Genomic DNA, 20,455 nt, shown 5'->3' with positions numbered 1-20,455 from the left:
CGACCATGAAATCCAGGTCTTCTCACTTCCCACCTAACTGTCATAATAGCTGCACTGGATCCTGATGCAGTTTGGAATCCCTGTGTGACGGTCTGGACAGATGTCTGCCTATTACACATTACGATCCTCAACTGCCGGCAGTCTCTGTCGGTCAACAGACGAGGTCGGCCTGTAAGCTTTTGTGCTGTATGTGCCCCTTCACGTTTCCACTTCGCTATCACATTGGAAACAGTGGACCTAGGGATGTCGAGGAGTGTGGAATTCTCGCGTACAGACGTATGACATGACAACAAATCACCTGACCATGTTCAAAGTCCGTGAGTTCCGCGGAGCACCCCATTCCGCTCTCTCACGACGTCTAATGTCTACTGATGTCGCTGATATGGTGTACCTGGCAGCAGGTGGCAGCACAATGCACCTAATATGAAAAACGTATGTTTTTGGGGATGTGCGGATACTTTTGATCACATAGTCTATACACCTTTACTTCTCAAAATACAGTGAAGTACATGGTTGTGAGTACTTCACAATGTACCTGTTTTTAGATCTTCCCATTCAAAGCGCGTATGGGTCACGGGAGGAATGAATGCTTGAACGCCTCTTTGAGAGCTGTAGTAAGTCTAACCTTGTCTGCGTGATCCATAGAGGAGCGACACGTAACAAGATTGTGGTACATTTCTAGATTTTTCATTTAAAGTAATTCTTCTGTATAACACTGCCTTTGATATACTCTTTAGATTTTTAGCCACTACGGCGGTATAGCAGCAGTCGCGTTTTGCAGATACAACATACGTGTACCCTTACGTAAGCAGATTACGCCTTGATGAGAGACGAAGGATTATACACTGTCCGGCAAGAATACCTCCCGTACTTGGAGATATCGTTGCGTGAGTTGCATTGGGGATGCTGATGTGTAGGAGGGTATCAGTCGATAGCGGTGTACCTGCCATTTTCAGCAGGATCAAAGGTTTGGGTAGGTGGGGGCCGTGAGCTTGTTGGGAGCAATACACTCGTAAAGGTGGGTTGGTGATACTACTCAGCGAACATTTCACGTTCGGTTGGAACTTTGTCGATATGACTTTGTTCCTGATAGAAAAATTATTCGATATTGGGTATCAAATTTTAGAATTTGCATTAGAAAGAAAACCTATTGGCCGCCCTCGGACTGTAACAAGGTTAGAAAATGTGTTGCTTGTGAAAGTATGCGTCCATCAATCTCCGAAGTGTTCGGCACTTAAACATACAGCGATCCTGGAATTGTCTCGCAGTGCTGAGTGCAAGGAGAAAATGCTCATAGATCTTCACCTACACCCATACAAAACAATGTTTACACGAGAATTAACTGATAGAGATTCTGAAACTCGCAGTGTGGAAGTTCCTCAGAACACTACCCTGGCGCTGCTTCCTTTGAGCCCCGCTTTGATTTGTGAGGTACTACAACTAAATAAAATTTTCGCTACTGGGCAGCAGGAAATACTCACTAACTTCACTAACGACCACTTCACAGCCATAGTACGGCAGGTTGGTGCCCCGTTACTGAATTTGGTATTACGGTTCTTTCGAAGAAGATGAGGTAATGGAACAGTTGATTCGAATCGCAACTGTCACATGACATAGACCTTCCTCGCACCTAACCACATTATTTAGAAATACTCAGCAACCAGTTGCATAAAGGAATTGTAATTTCTTAACCGGTTTTGGGCACTTAGTGCCCTTTTTTCAGAAGATTATACCTATAGCAGCATCCAACGTCGGTAGCTGAATGGTCAGCGGGCGGATTGTTAACCCTCTGTGGCCGGGTTCGATTCCCGGCTAGGTCGGGGAATTTTCTCCGCCCAGGGACTGGGTGTTGTGCTATCCCCATCAACATCCTTTCATCCCCATAGACTGCAGGTCGCCAAAGTCGCGTCAAATTGAAAGACCGGCACCCGGTGAACGGTCTGCCCGATGGGGGGCCCTAGCCATACGAGGCTAGTCCCCTAGAACTTAGAACTACTTAAACGTAACTAACATAAGGACACCACACACATCCATGCACGACGCTGGATTCGAACCTGCGACCGTAGCGGTCGCGCGGTTCCAGGCTGAAGTGCCTAGGACCGCTCGGCCACAGCGACCGGCTACAGCAAAAGGCCGCGGTCATGTGGTTCACAGTGCCTGAATCTAAAGTGGTATATAGAAGCCATATAACAAGTGCAGACATCAATCCAGAACTGAAGTTAATTAGCTAATTAGCTCCTGTTTTAGTACGATGTTTCCACTTGTTGTTTGGGTTGATTATACTGTTTATGTACATGCGCTATGAAACATATTTAACCGGATTTTTGAAGCTGACACTCGCAAATAATGAGATAAGTAAAGCTTCCTGAAGAAGGGTACTAACTGCTCGAAATTGGTTAAAAAATGTACTAGTTACCCTGAAGAGAAAAAGATTTATCCACAAGGAATTACGAATAGTGCTATGAATTGAGACTTTTATGATTCTTGGAGGACGTACGTAAAAAAGTTAATTATTCAGCGTAATTGTACACTATTTAAAAATATTATCGATTTATTATGTTGCAAGGGACGTGCACTTAAGTGGTGTTTATGAAATGAGAGGAGCCCTAAGCTATATCCTGAAGGCTAAAAGAGCCACACGCAAATGGAAATACTATCTGACATAAAAAGTCAAAGTAAAAGATTGAGTCGCCACCATCTCTAGCCACACGACAAACAAAAGATTCGACTGAGTTGATAAATTAATTAATTTAGCCATCAGAAAAAACTCATAGAAGAACATTCAGTGTAATGTCGCTCATAAATAATGGGATGTAATTATTAATATGATCCAGAGATTGTTCACATGAATCAAATATTAAAATAAAGTAAAGAGTGTGTGAACACCGTCAATAAGAGCAGCTTGCAGCAACATCCCTGAAAAAAAGATCTATTCTAAAGAATTTGTTTTAAATAAAAAGGGAACACTAATTATAAGACCTGTGTTCATGGAAACGCTAAGGATAAGCGTACAAGAAAACTAAAAGATATATGGCGTAGGTAAAGCAGACGTAACATCGGTATTCTCGATAACACTTGAAACAAAATTACACTCCTGGATATGGAAAAAAGAACACATTGACACCGGTGTGTCAGACCCACCATACTTGCTCCGGACACTGCGAGAGGGCTGTACAAGCAATGATCACACGCACGGCACAGCGGACACACCAGGAACCGCGGTGTTGGCCGTCGAATGGCGCTAGCTGCGCAGCATTTGTGCACCGCCGCCGTCAGTGTCAGCCAGTTTGCCGTGGCATACGGAGCTCCATCGCAGTCTTTAACACTGGTAGCATGCCGCGACAGCGTGGACGTGAACCGTATGTGCAGTTGACGGACTTTGAGCGAGGGCGTATAGTGGGCATGCGGGAGGCCGGGTGGACGTACCGCCGAATTGCTCAACACGTGGGGCGTGAGGTCTCCACAGTACATCGATGTTGTCGCCAGTGGTCGGCGGAAGGTGCACGTGCCCGTCGACCTGGGACCGGACCGCAGCGACGCACGGATGCACGCCAAGACCGTAGGATCCTACGCAGTGCCGTATGGGACCGCACCGCCACTTCCCAGCAAATTAGGGACACTGTTGCTCCTGGGGTATCGGCGAGGACCATTCGCAACCGTCTCCATGAAGCTGGGCTACGGTCCCGCACACCGTTAGGCCGTCTTCCGCTCACGCCCCAACATCGTGCAGCCCGCCTCCAGTGGTGTCGCGACAGGCGTGAATGGAGGGACGAATGGAGACGTGTCGTCTTCAGCGATGAGAGTCGCTTCTGCCTTGGTGTCAATGATGGTCGTATGCGTGTTTGGCGCCGTGCAGGTGAGCGCCACAATCAGGACTGCATACGACCGAGGCACACAGGGCCAACACCCGGCATCATGGTGTGGGGAGCGATCTCCTACACTGGCCGTACACCACTGGTGATCGTCGAGGGGACACTGAATAGTGCACGGTACATCCAAACCGTCATCGAACCCATCGTTCTACCATTCCTAGACCGGCAAGAGAACTTGCTGTTCCAACAGGACAATGCACGTCCGCATGTATCCCGTGCCACCCAACGTGCTCTAGAAGGTGTAAGTCAACTACCATGGCCAGCAAGATCTCCCGATCTGTCCCCCATTGAGCATGTTTGGGACTACATGAAGCGTCGTCTCACGCGGTCTGCACGTCCAGCACGAACGCTGGTCCAACTGAGGCGCCAGGTGGAAATGGCATGGCAAGCCGTTCCTCAGGACTACATCCAGCATCTCTACGATCGTCTCCATGGGAGAATAGCAGCCTGCATTGCTGCGAAAGGTGGATATACACTGTACTAGTGCCGACATTGTGCATGCTCTGTTGCCTGTGTCTATGTGCCTGTGGTTCTGTCAGTGTGATCATGTGATGTATCTGACTCCAGGAATGTGTCAATAAAGTTTCCCCTACCTGGGACAATGAATTCACGGTGTTCTTATTTCAATTTCCAGGAGTGTATTTATTTCTTAAGACATTGATATAAGACATCTGTATAACTGCTGTTGCCTGATAACTAGGTACGATTGCTTGTGAAACGCTATACGATTCACAACAGAATCTGTTAACGTTGAATCGCAGTCGTAATTAGAGGGGCACGGGAAGGTTTAGTACTCACGTTCAGACCCCCATTTACTCATAGAGCATCAAGGACGGTCCCAACACCAACAGGCAACGAAGCTAGGAGGTCTGTTCCGCTGTGTTGAGAAATGATTAAATAAAAGAGTAAATTAGAATATCACTGTTGCATTTAAAGTTGAACCTAGGTTTGGAGAACCAGCCTCAATGAGGACCACACACACACGCTTAAGAACTTAACTTGATATCACAAACCACAAATACGAGTGAATAATCCACATTGGATACATTTAATATATAAAATCAGAGTAATAAGTAAACTCTAGGACAGAGGCTGGGGACCACAGGAAAGTTACACCCACAGTTAACTCGTGTGGCCACGTGGTTGGCGGATACACAATTTCCACATGCCGTGGGCAAATTTTAGCAACATTAAACCTCGCAGCTGCGAACAATTAACATTTTACAGAGGACACATTTGAATAGACAAAGGGTAATATAGTAATGAAACAATAAAATACACAAAGAGGCAAAAATTATCAAGATGCGGAATAGATTAGAATATAAACACATGCAGTGGCAGGCACACAAACTTTCACACTGAACCGAGGGCGCACTTCCTACGTGAGATCGCTTCAACATATGCAACACCTTTGTGCTACGTTCTTCTTGCGGATCAAAGTCTGCATTAGGAATCAAACTGGAAGATTGCAATAGTGTTGCATTCCTTGCTTTGACCTAGCAAAACCGTATCTAGAAGACAAAGGCGAGGCCAGTAGCTGCACAAGGTGCAATTTCAGTCACACTGAATTACAAAGAGCTGCCCTCTAGCTATGAGACAAAGCGCCACGCTGTTAAATCAACTCACCCTTCTTCGAAGAGACCTCGGCTGCGGACTCTCGGAGAGCTGGAAGCAGACGTACTGTCTCACACTGAAACTTCTCCCACACGTCCCCCTGGCCAGGATAGCCCAGAGATGAGGCTTCCGCCACCCACCTAACACCGGAATCTTTCACAAAAGGGATCAAATCTCTTTGCCTACCTGAAAATTACAATGGTTTGCCTTCTGTAAGACTACCGCTGATTCTCTGCTGCAGACTAAAACACCGCGCAGCAGAATGAAACCACCTACATTCATTCACTCACGCATGCCAGAAAGTATTGGAATAGGAGAACAAAGGTTAAACATTTTATGGAATAACAGACGTGAGTTGGGCTACATATAAAAATATGGACGACTTAAAATGGCGTTATAGACGTATTTTCAAGTCTGAAAAGAACCAACATGACCACCAAATGATGCTTGCAAATCGTAGAAAAAAATAGGCGACAGCTAGATTGAATCATAACTCAGTCTTCTCTGGTACGAAGTTAAGCAACGAATTCATCCGAATTATGCCGTGGGATGCAAAGTGCACTGGAAATAAAATAAAATGATAAAGGGAACTACAGGACCCTTTCAATGTGTGTCATCCTTTGTTCTGTTTTAAAAGTATTAATAAATTCGAAACAGTCGAGCGACTTTATGTAATTAAATACTCTGGTCTTGATCTTGGATGAGGACGGACTTGAGAGATATTGTACGTCTACTTACGTTGCATTTTGCTTACATATATATGATTATTTGCTCTTAAAACCTTTATTTGTGTATCTTTGGCATCCTTACACGTTAAGAGACTAATAACTTACTTTTTCAGAAAATCAGAACGCGCAATACTGCGCGAGCCTATGATTGATAGTGGCCGGCCATTTACACGGCCGCTACATTTTATTTGAATATTGCCAACATTAAAGGGCACAGAGCCGCGGCAATAATTTACAAAGTATGCATTTTAAGTATACTAGTTATTTTAATTTACTTGCGAAGATTAATAGGGCTTTCCATTAAGATCTTGCGGTTGCCGCATAACGGCTACTTTCTGTCCAAGCTACGTAAATTCACAGAAATTACCTTACTCCAAAATGATCAGTGATAAATGTGCCACACAACAACATTTATTTACGCGAACCCATGACATTAAACCAGTATTATTTTCGATCAAACTGCTGTGCAGAAAGAAGCTGAGATGCTTTGTTAACACACGAGTTAATACGGTGTTTCAGAACGCTCTTTATGTGTTCCATATTGCGGACATAGAACCTTCAGACAATATTCCCATAAAAAAAAACCGGTGTAATTTGCCCATGATAAGTGGTGTTGTCACTACAGTGTGTGTAGCGTCATTTGATGTGAATACGTGCCAACAAATCATACAGTTTAAAGAACTGCATATACAGGGTGTACATAAAGTCCGAGAACACCTTCAATTGTTTATTGCACAAGAACAAAATATTGTACAGATATTACACATATGTCGTTTTGAAGAGAAACCCTGAAAGTTTCTTTTCATGTATACCTCCAGAGCGTAGTTTAGTAATTTGCCGATAGACATCGCTGGTCGCAAACATGGCGAGTTCAGGTGCGGAGCGAGCTTTGTGTGTGTTGGAGTTCGACAAAAACAAATGCTCTACAATTGTTCAATGGATATTCAGCATCAAGTACGATAAGAAGCCACCAACAAGGAAGGGCATTTACCACTGGAACAACAAACTGGTTTCGACGGGTTGCTTCTTCCCGGTAAAGAGAAGCGGACGCCCCAGTGTGAGTGAAGTGAATGTGGAGCGCGTACGAGACACATTCATGAAGAGGGCAAGGAAATCAGTGCGTCGAGCATCCCGTGATCTCGAAATCGCTCCAATGACAATGCGGAAAGTCCTGCGACAGAAGCTGTCTATGAAACCATTCAAATGAGAGCTATAGTTGCCGGCACGAAAATAGGGCTTCAAGGTTATCTCGCTGGCTTACAGCATTGCCAGTCTTTTTTATAGCGATACTTTGAAATGATCGTAGAAATTTTAAAAAAATATTGGGCAACTCTATTTTTAGTCTAGAATATGATGGAGTACTTTCCAAAAGAAAATGCTCACTAGCTGCTAGGAAAGAAATGAAAACAAACGTTACAAGACATTTTGGAGAAAAGTAATTTTTTACTTCAACCTGTGGTAGTAACAGAATCAATAACGTAATTGGACTGAAAAAAAATGAACATCCTCAAAGCTTACAGAACCATGTACTACGTCTTTTATTTCAGAAACATAGAAGTACTCTGAGGTAAAAAATAAAATATTATAAGAGATGTGAAACTGTGCCGACTGCGTAGCGAAAAACGTAGTCGACGATGAATTTTCGTTCTGTAGGACTGCGAAGAAACCTCCCACGAGAATGTTGTTAAGAAAACTACAAAATTATTTTTGGTATTATTTCAGACATCATTATTGTATCGTTATTATGTACAGAGGCAAATTACTTCCACAATATTCCGTGTGCAGCTGCGCGCGAGTCGTTGTTGGCCGTAGCCAAGAGTTTTGTTCTGACGGCTCGCTTTAATATGACCGAGAATATTCCCTGCTTCCCGAAAATATTTTACTGGCTGCTGATAAATATCCTTCGTAATTGCATCCACCACACAAAACGCCAATATACGCTACGCAAAAGTAATTGTAGATATTTTGAAGCCAATATTTTCACTGAAGTCGAGCAAAATATTTATTTGTTCGAAAGCTTTTTTAAACCCAAGTTTTATCTAAATTTGCTTTAAGCCTATTATTCTCAGCAGGCAGTATGTGCTTGGTACACAAAAACCTCGTTCTTACTAATGCAATTTCCCTATCTTGTATTAAAAATTTCCTCGATCATTACAGTTTCTGAATTAAAAACCAATTGGGCGGAGAAGACAGAACATTGAAGTGACTGGCCAGAATAACCAATTTTATCATGGACATTACAATGTATTTCTCTAGCCATCGGATACTATGCTCTGTCATACTAAAGTAATACAATTATAAGTTCTAGCTTTTTGTAAAAGTCGTCAAATACCACAGATTTCTATGCTGTTCACGGAAAATCGCAATAGGTGCTCGGACTGTTCTGATGTTACTGCACATGTTATATATACAGTCGATACAGAAGCACCACAACATTTTGTCATTTTATGACCCTTACTACGAAACTGCCGGTAAATCCTTCCTTGAAAAAAGGAGTTAAATTTCGAATGTACAAGTAAACCGAATGCAGTAAGATTATATCCGAATGTAAAGACATTCAATACAGGTTTTGGAAAAAAACTGTTGTTAATTAATTCAGAATTGACAATCTTATTTTAATTGACGTCTACTTTCGAGTAAACTAATCACCACCACTTGTGATAAATTTATCAGACGTCTACTGTAATGGAAAAACATCCACAGTATGTCTTCTATAACAAATGAATAGACAAACATTTAAATCATGTCAGCTTCTTACATAGATGGAACTTACCTGAATTGAAGGACCTTCTGGCTCCGTGTCTCTAGATTCACTGTCGCTTGTTTCAGCCCGGTGTATCATCACAGGTCCCACTATGGTGTCTCTTAAACCATGATTCAAGAAAGCAGTTCCTTGCAATGCTTCTGCGTGTTTTACGCACCTCTCCCAGCCCAGCTGAGTAACACTGTCAAGAGCTTCATGTGTTAGCTTCTCGACATCACCAAGTTTTAAAGTAATGTTCCTTTTTCCTACTCCTCGCTTTGGTTGCGCCCATATCAATTCAGTGGGATTATACTGGCAGCGATACGGTGGTAGACGTACCACTTGGTGTCCCATTTCGTTTGCCAGTTGATCTAATTCACAAGTCTTTTTGGCACCTACGATTTCTTCCTTAGATGGATTTCCACCTTCGATTCATCGATTGAAAATTAAACGTTCTTTCTCTTTAACCACTCCATAATATCTGCTTTGCACTAATTTGAACTTGGCAACTTTTGTATCTCAATGGAGTGGTAGCTGACGTTATCCATAACTATAATTGACCCTTCTTCCAGCGCAGATAACAGTCGAATAAACCAATTGTTAAAAGTTTCTCCATTCATTTCTGATTGGTAATCGGTTTGGAAAGAACTTTTCCCACCACGATCAACTAGTCTGGTCTCTGGTAGGAAGCCTGTGGTTAATGAACCAGCGTGGGCGATGAGTAATCGGCCACCTCTACCAGCTGGCACTTTCAAAGCGCCGTTTCCTTTGGAGTCGTGCAATATATACTTATTAGTGTGGTTCTGTGAATCCCAAGTTTCATCCAAGTACACTACAGGCCTGGTGTCTTCAGCACCCAAGAAGTGCATTGCACACAAAAACTTCGCTTTTGCTGCTGCAATGTCTCTGCGTTCCATTACGAATTTCCGTCCGTCGTTACACTTCTTGAATTGGAAACCAAGGAAGCAGAGAAGATGAAAAACGGAAGGTTCTGAGCCTGAGTAATTAATTTTTTCACGGAGGTCAGCCTGTATTGTTGCAGTCGTTGGCTAGTCTCCTCTGTCGTAACGTCCAAGTACAGTTCTACGCGCTAGGTTGAAATCGTCAAAGTCGGTTGATTTCCGTTCACGATCGTATCCCTTTCTTGGAGAATTGAAACACTCATTCAAGTCTGGAGATTCTGCTAATGTCAAAGATTTGATAACATGACCTCTCCATGACTTGGAGATACGACACACTTTAGCAGTAACTTTATGAATTTGCGCAAAATTTAACTTATTCCTCGCTTCTCCATTGTCGGCCAGATCAGTAAAAAACTTGAGTACCTTCAATATGATCATTTTCGAATTTTTAGGAATGTCTTTCCACTCTTTTCATACACCAACCGGAGGAGTACTACAAGTAGGCTGTTGCTCCTGATTTGTTGTTCACCACCGAATACACGTCAAAACACCTATCTAAAGACAGCACGATACTGAGATCAGACGTGAATACTCGATATTGCACGGTACCACTGAGCTTTCAGCTGCTCTGACCTACCGCACCACTAACGGTACCTTCATAGCAACAAAGCCGAGAGGCAGGCGAATCACAGCCCTCAGCCCCTGCTGGCTTCAGGCAGCGGCCGTGACCTTGAGAACTCTACTTTCGTGCTGGGCACTATAGTGCAGAATCTCAATGACGACGACAGAGACAAGCGTTTTGAGTTTTGTTTGCAGTTGCAACAATTGAATCAAGATGGGAATGGCATTATTGATGTCTTAATTTTTAGTGACGAATCTACTTTTCACACTAATAGGAAAGTAAACAGGCGTAATTGTCGATTCTGGGGTACACAGCACCCACACAAATGTATTGAATTTTAGCGTTATTTCCCGATGGTAAATGATTTTTGTGCCTTGTCAAGTCGAAAAGTGTACCAGCCATTTTTCTTCACTGAGAGCACTGTCACTGGATATTCCTACTTAGACATGTTGCAGCAATGGCTGATGCCTCAAATGCAATCGGACTCTCTGTTCATCTTTCAGTAGGATGGGGCTCCACCCGTTTTTCATCATGAAGTTCGTGGGTACCTGAACACGGAGCTGCTGCCTCGATGGATCGGCCATGCTACGGAAGGGGCAGCTGTTTCAGGAAATGGCCTCCCCAATCACCAGATCTCACTCTGTGTGACATTTTTCGGTGGGGATACATTAAAGATCTAGTGTATTAACCGCCTCTACCACATGATGTAGCAAAGATCTGGCAGAGAATATGGGAAGCAACTGCCACAGTCGACAGTGTCATGCTGGCACAGGTATGGCAAGAATTCGATTACCGTATTCACGTCTGCCAGGTCACTCATGGTTCGCATATCGAATGTATGTAAAAAAAAAAAAACAATTTTCAGAATTTCTCTTCAAAATGTAATATGTATGACACCTGTACATTGCTTACTTTTTGTGCAGTCAATAATGGAAAGTGTTCCCGCACTTTATGTACACTCAGTATACACATACTTAAAGCACACTATTTAAAATATAGTATGTATACGCCAGATCACAGCATAAATATTGAAAACAACACAGATATTTCTGATTATTAGGATACACACAACTCTGTTACAAAGAATGGATAAAAGCATAAAATGTTAAACATGTTTGTTGGCCACCATGAACAGGGAAAATTCTGGTTCCAACAAGGCGGAGGCCCAGTTGATGCCTCTACGCGTTCTCTAGATATTTTGGGAGAGCTGATTCACGTGAGGACGTCGCCTGGCCTCCAAAGTCACCGGATCTATCAGCTTGTAATATTTTTCACCAGCAGCACTTGAAGGCTCAACATCGTCCCGCAACCCTGCAGGCAGTTAAGGAGATAATCATTCAGGAACACGGAAAACTTCCGGGAAAGGATTCATCATATGTCAACAATAGCTGACGCCAATTATCGAACATAATTTTCAAAACAAGCCAATGTAAAATAGACTAGTACCGTATTTGTATCTCACAAATAAAAGTGATTTCTATGTATCTTTGTTTGTTATTTTGTAACTACGTTTTGATGCACGGCAGGTCTTTTTGCCGAACCCTATCTATTAAAATAAAGATCTTAGGTTGCAGAATAGAACACAAACTTGATCCTTCCCAATGGGGACATTTTTATTCGAGACTAGTGGACCATAACGAGGGGCTAGATGGTAGTAGAGGGCTGCTGAACTTGCGACCCTTGTGCCCGGGAAGCGCGCAGTAATTGGTGGCCGAGCATCCGGCGCCGCGAATCCAAGGCTGCGCCGCAAGAATGGAATGTATGATTCATCAGCTTCATGGTTATTCATGCAAATTACTGCCTCGGCGCTGTATAATGTCCATACCACAGGTGTCTCGAACGCTTAGGGACCAGTTCGCACGGCGACGACGGGGAATAACTGAGCCTTCAAACTGCCAAAATATGCCGACGCTCTACTCTCTGAGATCCACTCAGCAGCGGTTCCAGACAACATGCGCACATCTGAATAGGTGTGTTCATTCATACACACTGACATCACTGAGGTATTAACATAACTCGTAACATGTATGTTGATGGCGAGGCTAAGAAACAGCTGTTATGGCAAAGAATAGTAAGAGGTAGAAATTAGAAAATAAATATTAAAACTCGTTCACAGCGCCACGGACAAATTCAAGTCATGCCTGAGACAGAGACAGAAGCAGAAGCGGAGACAGTACGTCGCACGAGCGCCAGGTCATCGACACATTACGACATTATCTGCCAAGTGAAGATATGCATTCAGCAGAAAGGGGACTGTGACAGAAAACCAGAGGAAGCGGGAAAACTGTATTCGTTAGTTCGTAAAACCGGTTGCAACACAGTCTGCCTCTTTCACAAGAGCACATAGTGAGGAACTGACACAGCTGGTAACAGCCAGTTTAGTGAATATAGCAGAAATAGGAGGACACATTCGGTCATTACGAACCGAACCGATGGCAGTCGAGGTAATAGCACTCGATTACACGATTACGATACTTTAGTGAATCTATGCCCTAGATGCTCCATCGCAGTCTGCAAACTAGTCAAAGATGTGCTCAAGATAATGGCCTTCACCTGATGAACTTGATGCTGCTTGCCTCCTACCGGAAATCAGCAACAGAGCCTCTTGTGGTCCACGTTCATGCTCTACACTCAGGCGCCTTCGGGTGCTAAAACCTACCAGAGGTAGGGAGGAGATCAACCGACCACACGACTAACGACACCAGGTACATCACAGGTGAGTCATCAAGAGTCATCGTAGAATTCGGAATGGGGCGGAATACAGTCCAGCAGTCAAAACGGAAACCACTTCCTGCTGGACAACGGCAGTGCTTCCATCCCCGGCAATTGGCCACGGCACCACGGTCGCTCACATCTTCACCTGCGCAAGAAAACGCCGACCTGACTCGTTAGACGTCAGCTAGCAGCTGAATGAACAACAACCTGGACTGGGGCGAAATAATGACAACTTGAAAACATTGTGAATAAATAAATGATCTCTATTAATGATTTATTAGCATCGTTGACGCTTCACAAGTTCTCGGCAGCTATCCTCATTTCAGGAAGACGTCTGTCCTCTCTGCCCTCTGTACAGCAAATAGATATTTTAGTTTTAACAGAAACAGCTTAGAAACGTAGAGGCAGTGAAAATATTAACATATACGAGCGTATGTGGAGTGGTGTTGACCATGGCACATGAGTTATAGCTGTGGTGTCCCTTCTGGTGAAAAATAGATGGGAAGGTAGAACAAAGAATTTGGAGGAGGTTGATGAGAGGTTCTTGAAGTTGTGGATTGAAATGTCTGGTAGTGAGGTGGGTACAACAGCAACAGAGCTCTGCATCTGATTGGGATCACCCACACAAATAATAGTTGTTGATTACACAGCAAGAGACGCTAACTGTCGAATTAATTTTCACTAGTAGCTAGGAATGACGTGTTTCGACATAAAATGTTATGATGAAATGTTTTGAGTCCGACTTTGAGTCGAAACCGACTTTAGTCGTTACTGTTCAGAACACAGGAGGAGATGTTTGCAACCATAGTTACTTTCACCTGTACTTCAGTGTGCTCAAGCTACAGCTTGAAATAACATAACGAAAATTTTTGTACTTGAACAGGATTTTAAACCGATATTTAGGAGTTTGAAAAATTGTACAAACAACGGGAAGATGGAATTGTAATGTCCCAAAGGGGTTAAATATCGTGAAAGGGGAAATATGAATTTGAATCCTACTTCCGCAAGAATATTTTAAACATTTCAAGTTCAAAGTCTCTACCTCCATTGCGAGTGGTCAGTGCGACTGGCCCTCGTCCTGGTGACCTGGATTGGATTCCTGGTCCTGCTAGGGATTTTACCTTGGTGGGAGGATGGACCACTGTACAATCAGCCTTGCTATCCCAAATGAGGAGCTACCGGAATTAGAGGTAACGGCTCCAAGGTTGAAATGTCGACGGTGTGGTGTGCTGCCCCATGCCTCATCCACACCGCATCTGATGCTGAGATGATGAATAAGCGTGACTTCGAGGACTGATACAACAGTTTCCATTTATTTATTTCGTCTTATTTTTATTTCAAGTTCAAAGTGCCAAGACGATCGGCTCACTGATAACATAATTATTTTTTTTTCTTTTTGCTTTACGAAAGGTTACTGGTGGTAGCGATTGTACTTGCAGCAATTCCCATGTTAGTAATGGATTAACCTATGCCGCGAGGACATATTATGTTTAATGTGTATTTGGAAGCACGATGAAGCCCTGCCCCGCTCAATTGAAGTTACCAGAGCTTAGCCGTGCGAGAGCCTGTATCGATACCTGGCGCTCTAGCTAAACGCCTTTGGCTCGTTGCCTAGTACCTGCGGCTTGTGCGTCCCGTTAGAGTGTTGCGACATAGTGCTTCGCGAGGATAAATCTTCTTTACACTTCGGTCACACTACGTCACGACAAATTTTGCAACAGATGTGTTTTCATAGTTTCAACTGGAGTAATTCACATCGACCTCGCAGAGCTTCACAGACCACAGACGAATCTGCAGGATCACTCCAAGACCGATCTTTTCAAATCATCTGTCGACGTCTTTGGCCTCGCGCATGCCCACGGACTCGCCTCCCTGCCACGTGCATGACCACACCACATCGTACCCTGCTGTGCAGTTTTTTGCTGTAACTAGTTACTACAAGAAACTGTATAGCCGTTTTTTTTTTTTATGGAGCAGTTAGCCGAAGCCGTCAGAACGTGTCCACAGCTGTGGATTACATATTTGGGGAAGTGCTGTGACAGTAATTTAAAGCATCAGAGCAACTGGACGGAAATGGCAAGCCGTTCTTAATTTACTAGTTCAAGCTAAAAAAACTTTCATAATAACCCTCTACAACAGATGATAGTTGAAAATAATATTAATACCATAAATGTATTAGGTTAATATTTATTACACTTATTTTAATATTGACATAGATTTGCATAATTTCTACTCTTTAACTTAAAATTGAAATTCTATTTAGTACAAAATCTTTCAAGGGTAAAACAAAAAAAAAACCACACAAGTTTAATACGAATTGACATTAATTTAACGTGAAAGTGACAACAAAAAATGACATATTGAATAACGTTCATATTTAAAAATATCATTGTACCGATATTACAATAAACATTTTTACTACATATCACAAACTGAGAAATGCATTATATATCGTTTAGATATAAATAATATACAACAGCAGAAAACACAGAGTGTTAGAACAAATGTTATTGCGTTATCATTGGATGTACTTCTACTGCCATGGCGCACTTCATTCATCGGACATTAAATATTTAACAAAGTGATTTCGTGACTCAGTAGCTTCTTTAGATGCTTTGAACCCCATAACGAGGAACAGATTCTCATGACATTTTATAAGCTTCTAAATTTGCTTCAGGTCTCTACTAGAGATAATGATCCCTTTGAGCAAAGGTAATTGAGGAGGATTGTTGTTGCTTTGACTACCTAGTTTACTATGTGCAGTTTACAATTTAAAGCTCTGAAATAAGGACGTCATCTTTGCGCAAGGATGCCAAAACATTTTCAACTACTCTTCTACATCTACAAAGTCTGTTGCTGAAAATCCTTCCTTCATTGTTAAGATGTCGGTCGTTTCGGAATGGATGAAGCAAGAAGCGTTCAAAAGAAAGCTTCATTACCCACAGTCACACAAGTATCATTGAAATTTTCCTGAATTAATGGTTCATCAACAGATACTGCCATACCATAGGTGCTTAATCTTTTCCCTAACTCACTCTCAACAAATATATTACTGTCATATTTTTTCCGTAGGCTCCACTATCTGCAACGATGAATTTATATTCTGAACCAACCAGACCAAATAGGAAAGTAGGGTAGTATTTTTTGTAATTCCAAAAGTTTGATCCAGAGTTCGAGGGGACTCCATTTTTTTGCATGTTTGCGATTAATGGTTCCAATGCAGTGGTGAAAATCCCACCTGTACCGGAAGCTCTCTTAAGTATTTAAACAGTGACGCCATTTTCATTCTGCCATTCTCTGCCAATTGCCCTGTATCTGTACTTACCGTCTTGTCCGTCTCATATATAGAAGTTGTAAGACGTAAGTGATTGGAACGCATAGAAGTTAATTTTTGGAATTTAGCTCTCCTTTTAATTATTGATCTCTTACCTATTGATATTAAATATGTTTGTGTGTGATCCCACCTTTGTGCTACGTCTCTGTTTTCGTGTATGCTTCAGGTGTGACACTAATATCCCACCAATGGACCGAACCGTTGTTGGAGAAGCAGTTCCAGACTGCGACAATCCTTTCACTCCAGTGGATGAAAGCAATGCTGATGTAGAGGAGAATGAAGAGACTACTCCTCTTCCCTCAACTAATGTGTCAACACCGGGTGAATCCCGTACCCGTTGTTCGCAAACAAGGATAAGACCAGAACTGATGCAGTCAATCGCAAGAGCAGACGAAGAGCATTGGCACTGTTCATGACTAGCGTCGCAACCTATTCAGGGACCGTCAAGTACACGTCATTCCCTGCCATTCTTCTTCATCCAGCACTTCGAACATGAGTTATACCACTCACTCGAGTAATAATAGCAACAATTTTGAAAGATTGTAATTTCTCGGTAACTTTCCATATTATGCTAATGATATTATGTAATGTATATTTTCTTTACTTTTTCACTGAGAATATTTTGTACTTTTTAACTAGATAAGAAATTTTTCAGTTTAAGGAAAAAAGTTTTCAAAGTCATGGTTAAGAGTACGTGGCAGAGGCGGTCGTATTGGATTTTGCTCCAAGTAACCAATGTGAGTCGTTGGAGCTGATTCCTTTTCCATTACTAAGTTAAAATCGCTTGTAAGATGTCTAATTAAAGCACAGAATCAGCTAAATGTTAATACTTTTTAAACTGTAATATGTACAATTTGTCACAAGTAAAAAAATCATTTTCTTTTGCAAAATGTTAAAAACGATCAATATTTTGTAAAGAATTAGTTGGGATTGATGGTCATAGGAAGACAGTTAATGAAGGTTTGGGCATTATGGAAGAAATCGAAATTGAGCCACTACTATTAATTGGTAATTTACTCGTATTATTCCTTTACAAGGCAAAAAGGAATTTTGTTTTGGCATAAACAGAATTTGAAGAAAATAAATTCTGACTAATTTTCAAAAGATATCAGTGTTCTTTCAATGTTTCAAAATTTATTTTAGTGAAATTATAAACTACCTTCAAGAAGATTTCAAAAATGTAAATTGTATAGAACAGTAGTACACTTATCCTGGGTAATGCGCCAATGTGTCTCTGCTGGAAATAGATCTCTGCAGTTGGTGTCTTTTTTACTAATGTCGTTATTTATCGATGTTAAGACCTCTTCACACTCAGGTTTAGATACCCGAGGCCGGCCGCGGTGGCCGTGCGGTTCTAGGCGCTCCAGTCCGGAGCCGCGCTGCTGCTACGGTCGCAGGTTCGAATCCTGCCTCGGGCATGGGTGTGTGTGATGTCCTTAGGTTAGTTAGGTTTAAGTAGTTCTAAGTTCTAGGGGACTGATGACCACAGCAGTTGAGTCCCATAGTGCTCAGAGCCATTTGAACCATTTTTGAGGTACCCGAAAGTATGGTGTCAATCTGTCATCATCTAGCTCCAACTCCTCCCTCATATGATGATTCTCGCCGCACTGTCCCCATCTTACATTGATGGGATGTACCCAGCGCGTTCGGTTCGTAACCCATTATAACTGCATGAGTTCCTCACCACTACTCGAACTACTATCGCTGCCACCAACCAAGGCACATTTTTAGTAAGCGCACCACGAATCGCTTGTCATGTTACCTGTTTCAACTGGACTGACTGACAGAGCAGAAACAATATAGCAAGCCCCGAAAGACATCGGTAACGGTGTTAGTTGCACATCTGCCACATGACGTCCGTCACTTGACGTCACGTGATATAGTGTGGCCGTATTAAGAAATCGCCTTAAAGACTCGTGCGTGAGCTGCGGCAAAGAGGTTGGTTGGGTGTACACTGCTGTACAGCTACTTGTGTTGCGATGGTTCGGTGTTGGCTCTACGTAACGACGGAGGGACAGGATTCGGCTGTTGTGTCCGCTTGGAGCATCGACGCGGACATGTTGACCATCAAAGAGGACGTCACACTGTTGTAAGTGGCTGTTAACGTCCTGCTTGGGCACGCCGAGTCACAGTTTGCACTCCGAGTCTTTCCATATGCTGCCTTCACTGCTGGACAGGGATGTTGTGGCGCATTTAAATTCATTCGGGGGCAAGGGATAAAGTACGGTGAGCATCTGCTCTACAGGTATCGTTTGCTGGAGAGGGAATTTTGGAAAATTCCTGCGTCCTGCCGTACGGTTTCTCCATTCTGATTGTCAAGATACATTTCACTATAATATTGTGTGGGCCTGAAGTTTGTGTGAGCAATGGTTGTGTTCTGTTCTTGAGATAAGCAAATGTTCCAGTGCTCTTTAAATTTTTATAAAGTTCTGCCTCGCATTTGTCGGAGGGTTGCCTTGTCAGCATACACGAAGAAGCTGGTGCCCGGATGTTGCCCATATGTAGTATGTTTTATTAGTTTTTACATCATACATAAAACTGCATGAGGTCAGTGGCACTGACAGAAATAGCTAACGTTTTTATTTACATGGATTTCGACGTTTCCTGTGCCAATTCGACGTTAGCTTGTATTTATATTAGGTTCTTGTTGACTCTCACGCTGGTGGCCGTTAGGTGATCACTCTTTCGTGTGTTATTTATTTTTGGTTGGTGTCTGAAGAGCAAATATGTGATTTGCTTGTGTATTTGAAATACAGGTTAATCCTGTGTCCTTTTCGAGGTAGTATTTCAAATCTTCAAGAAAAGGTTCAGGTAGCCTCCTACTGTTCATGGGCCTTGACACTGTAAGGAATTTAAAATCTTAAAAGGCAATCGGGTGGAGGGTAATGTTTGCTAAATGTTCCTGCTCAAGAGTTGCTTTATGAGCTTTGGTAACTCAGTTTAGAAGTAGTTGGCCACATAATATGGGTAGTTGGAGTCTTACGTTTTTTGGTTTCGTTGTTTATTCTGACTGCTCTGATTGTCTGTTGCGATATGCTTTTTCTTTTTTTTTAATTTTCCTTATCTTGGGTGATGACTTAGATGAGCTATTAAATGTGACAGTTAGAAAATTCAGACAAAGAAATTATGGATATTAGCTGTCAGTGGCATTGATTTAAGTCAATGAGGAAAGTTGATAAATTGTGCCGTTTTGGGGTTCGAACCCCGGTCTCCTGCTTACTAAGCAGATGCAATGACCACTGCACCCTCCGGACACAGGGGTCAGCGTAACTGCACGAACTACCATGGCGCGCCTTGTGTCAAACCCAAATTCTCAACTTATCTACACATTACTGAAGTAATACCCACTGTCACAGACTGGAATTCGATAGTAGGAAAAGGAACACAAGAAAACGTAGTAGATGAATATGGAATGGGGATAAGGAATGAAAGAGGAAGCCGCCTGGTAGAATTTTGAACAGAGCATAACTTAATCATAGCTAACAATTGGTTCAAGAATCATGAAAGAAGGTCGTATACATGGAAGAGGCCTGGAGATACAGGTACTGGAAGGTTTCAGATAGATTACATAATGGTAAGCCAGAGATCTGGGAACCAGGTTTTAAACTGTGAGACATTTCCAGCTGCAGATGAGGACTCTGGCCACAATCTATTGGTCGTGAACTGCAGATTAAAACTGAAGAATCTGCAAAAAGGTGGGAATCTGAGAAGATGGGACCTGGATAAACTGAAAGAACCAGAGTTTGTAGGGGGTTTCAAGGAGAGCATTGGGGAACTATTGACAATAATGGGGGAATGAAATACAGTAGAAGAAGAATGGGTAGCTTTGAGGGATGAAGTAGTGAAGGCGGCAGAGGATCAAGTAGGTAAAAAGACGAAGGCCATTAGAAATCCTTCGGTAACACAAGATATACTGAATTTAATT

The sequence above is a fragment of the Schistocerca cancellata genome, chromosome 8 (genome assembly GCF_023864275.1).
Source record: "Schistocerca cancellata isolate TAMUIC-IGC-003103 chromosome 8, iqSchCanc2.1, whole genome shotgun sequence".
Lineage (NCBI taxonomy): Eukaryota > Metazoa > Arthropoda > Insecta > Orthoptera > Acrididae > Schistocerca > Schistocerca cancellata.
This window is presented reverse-complemented; position numbering follows the sequence as displayed.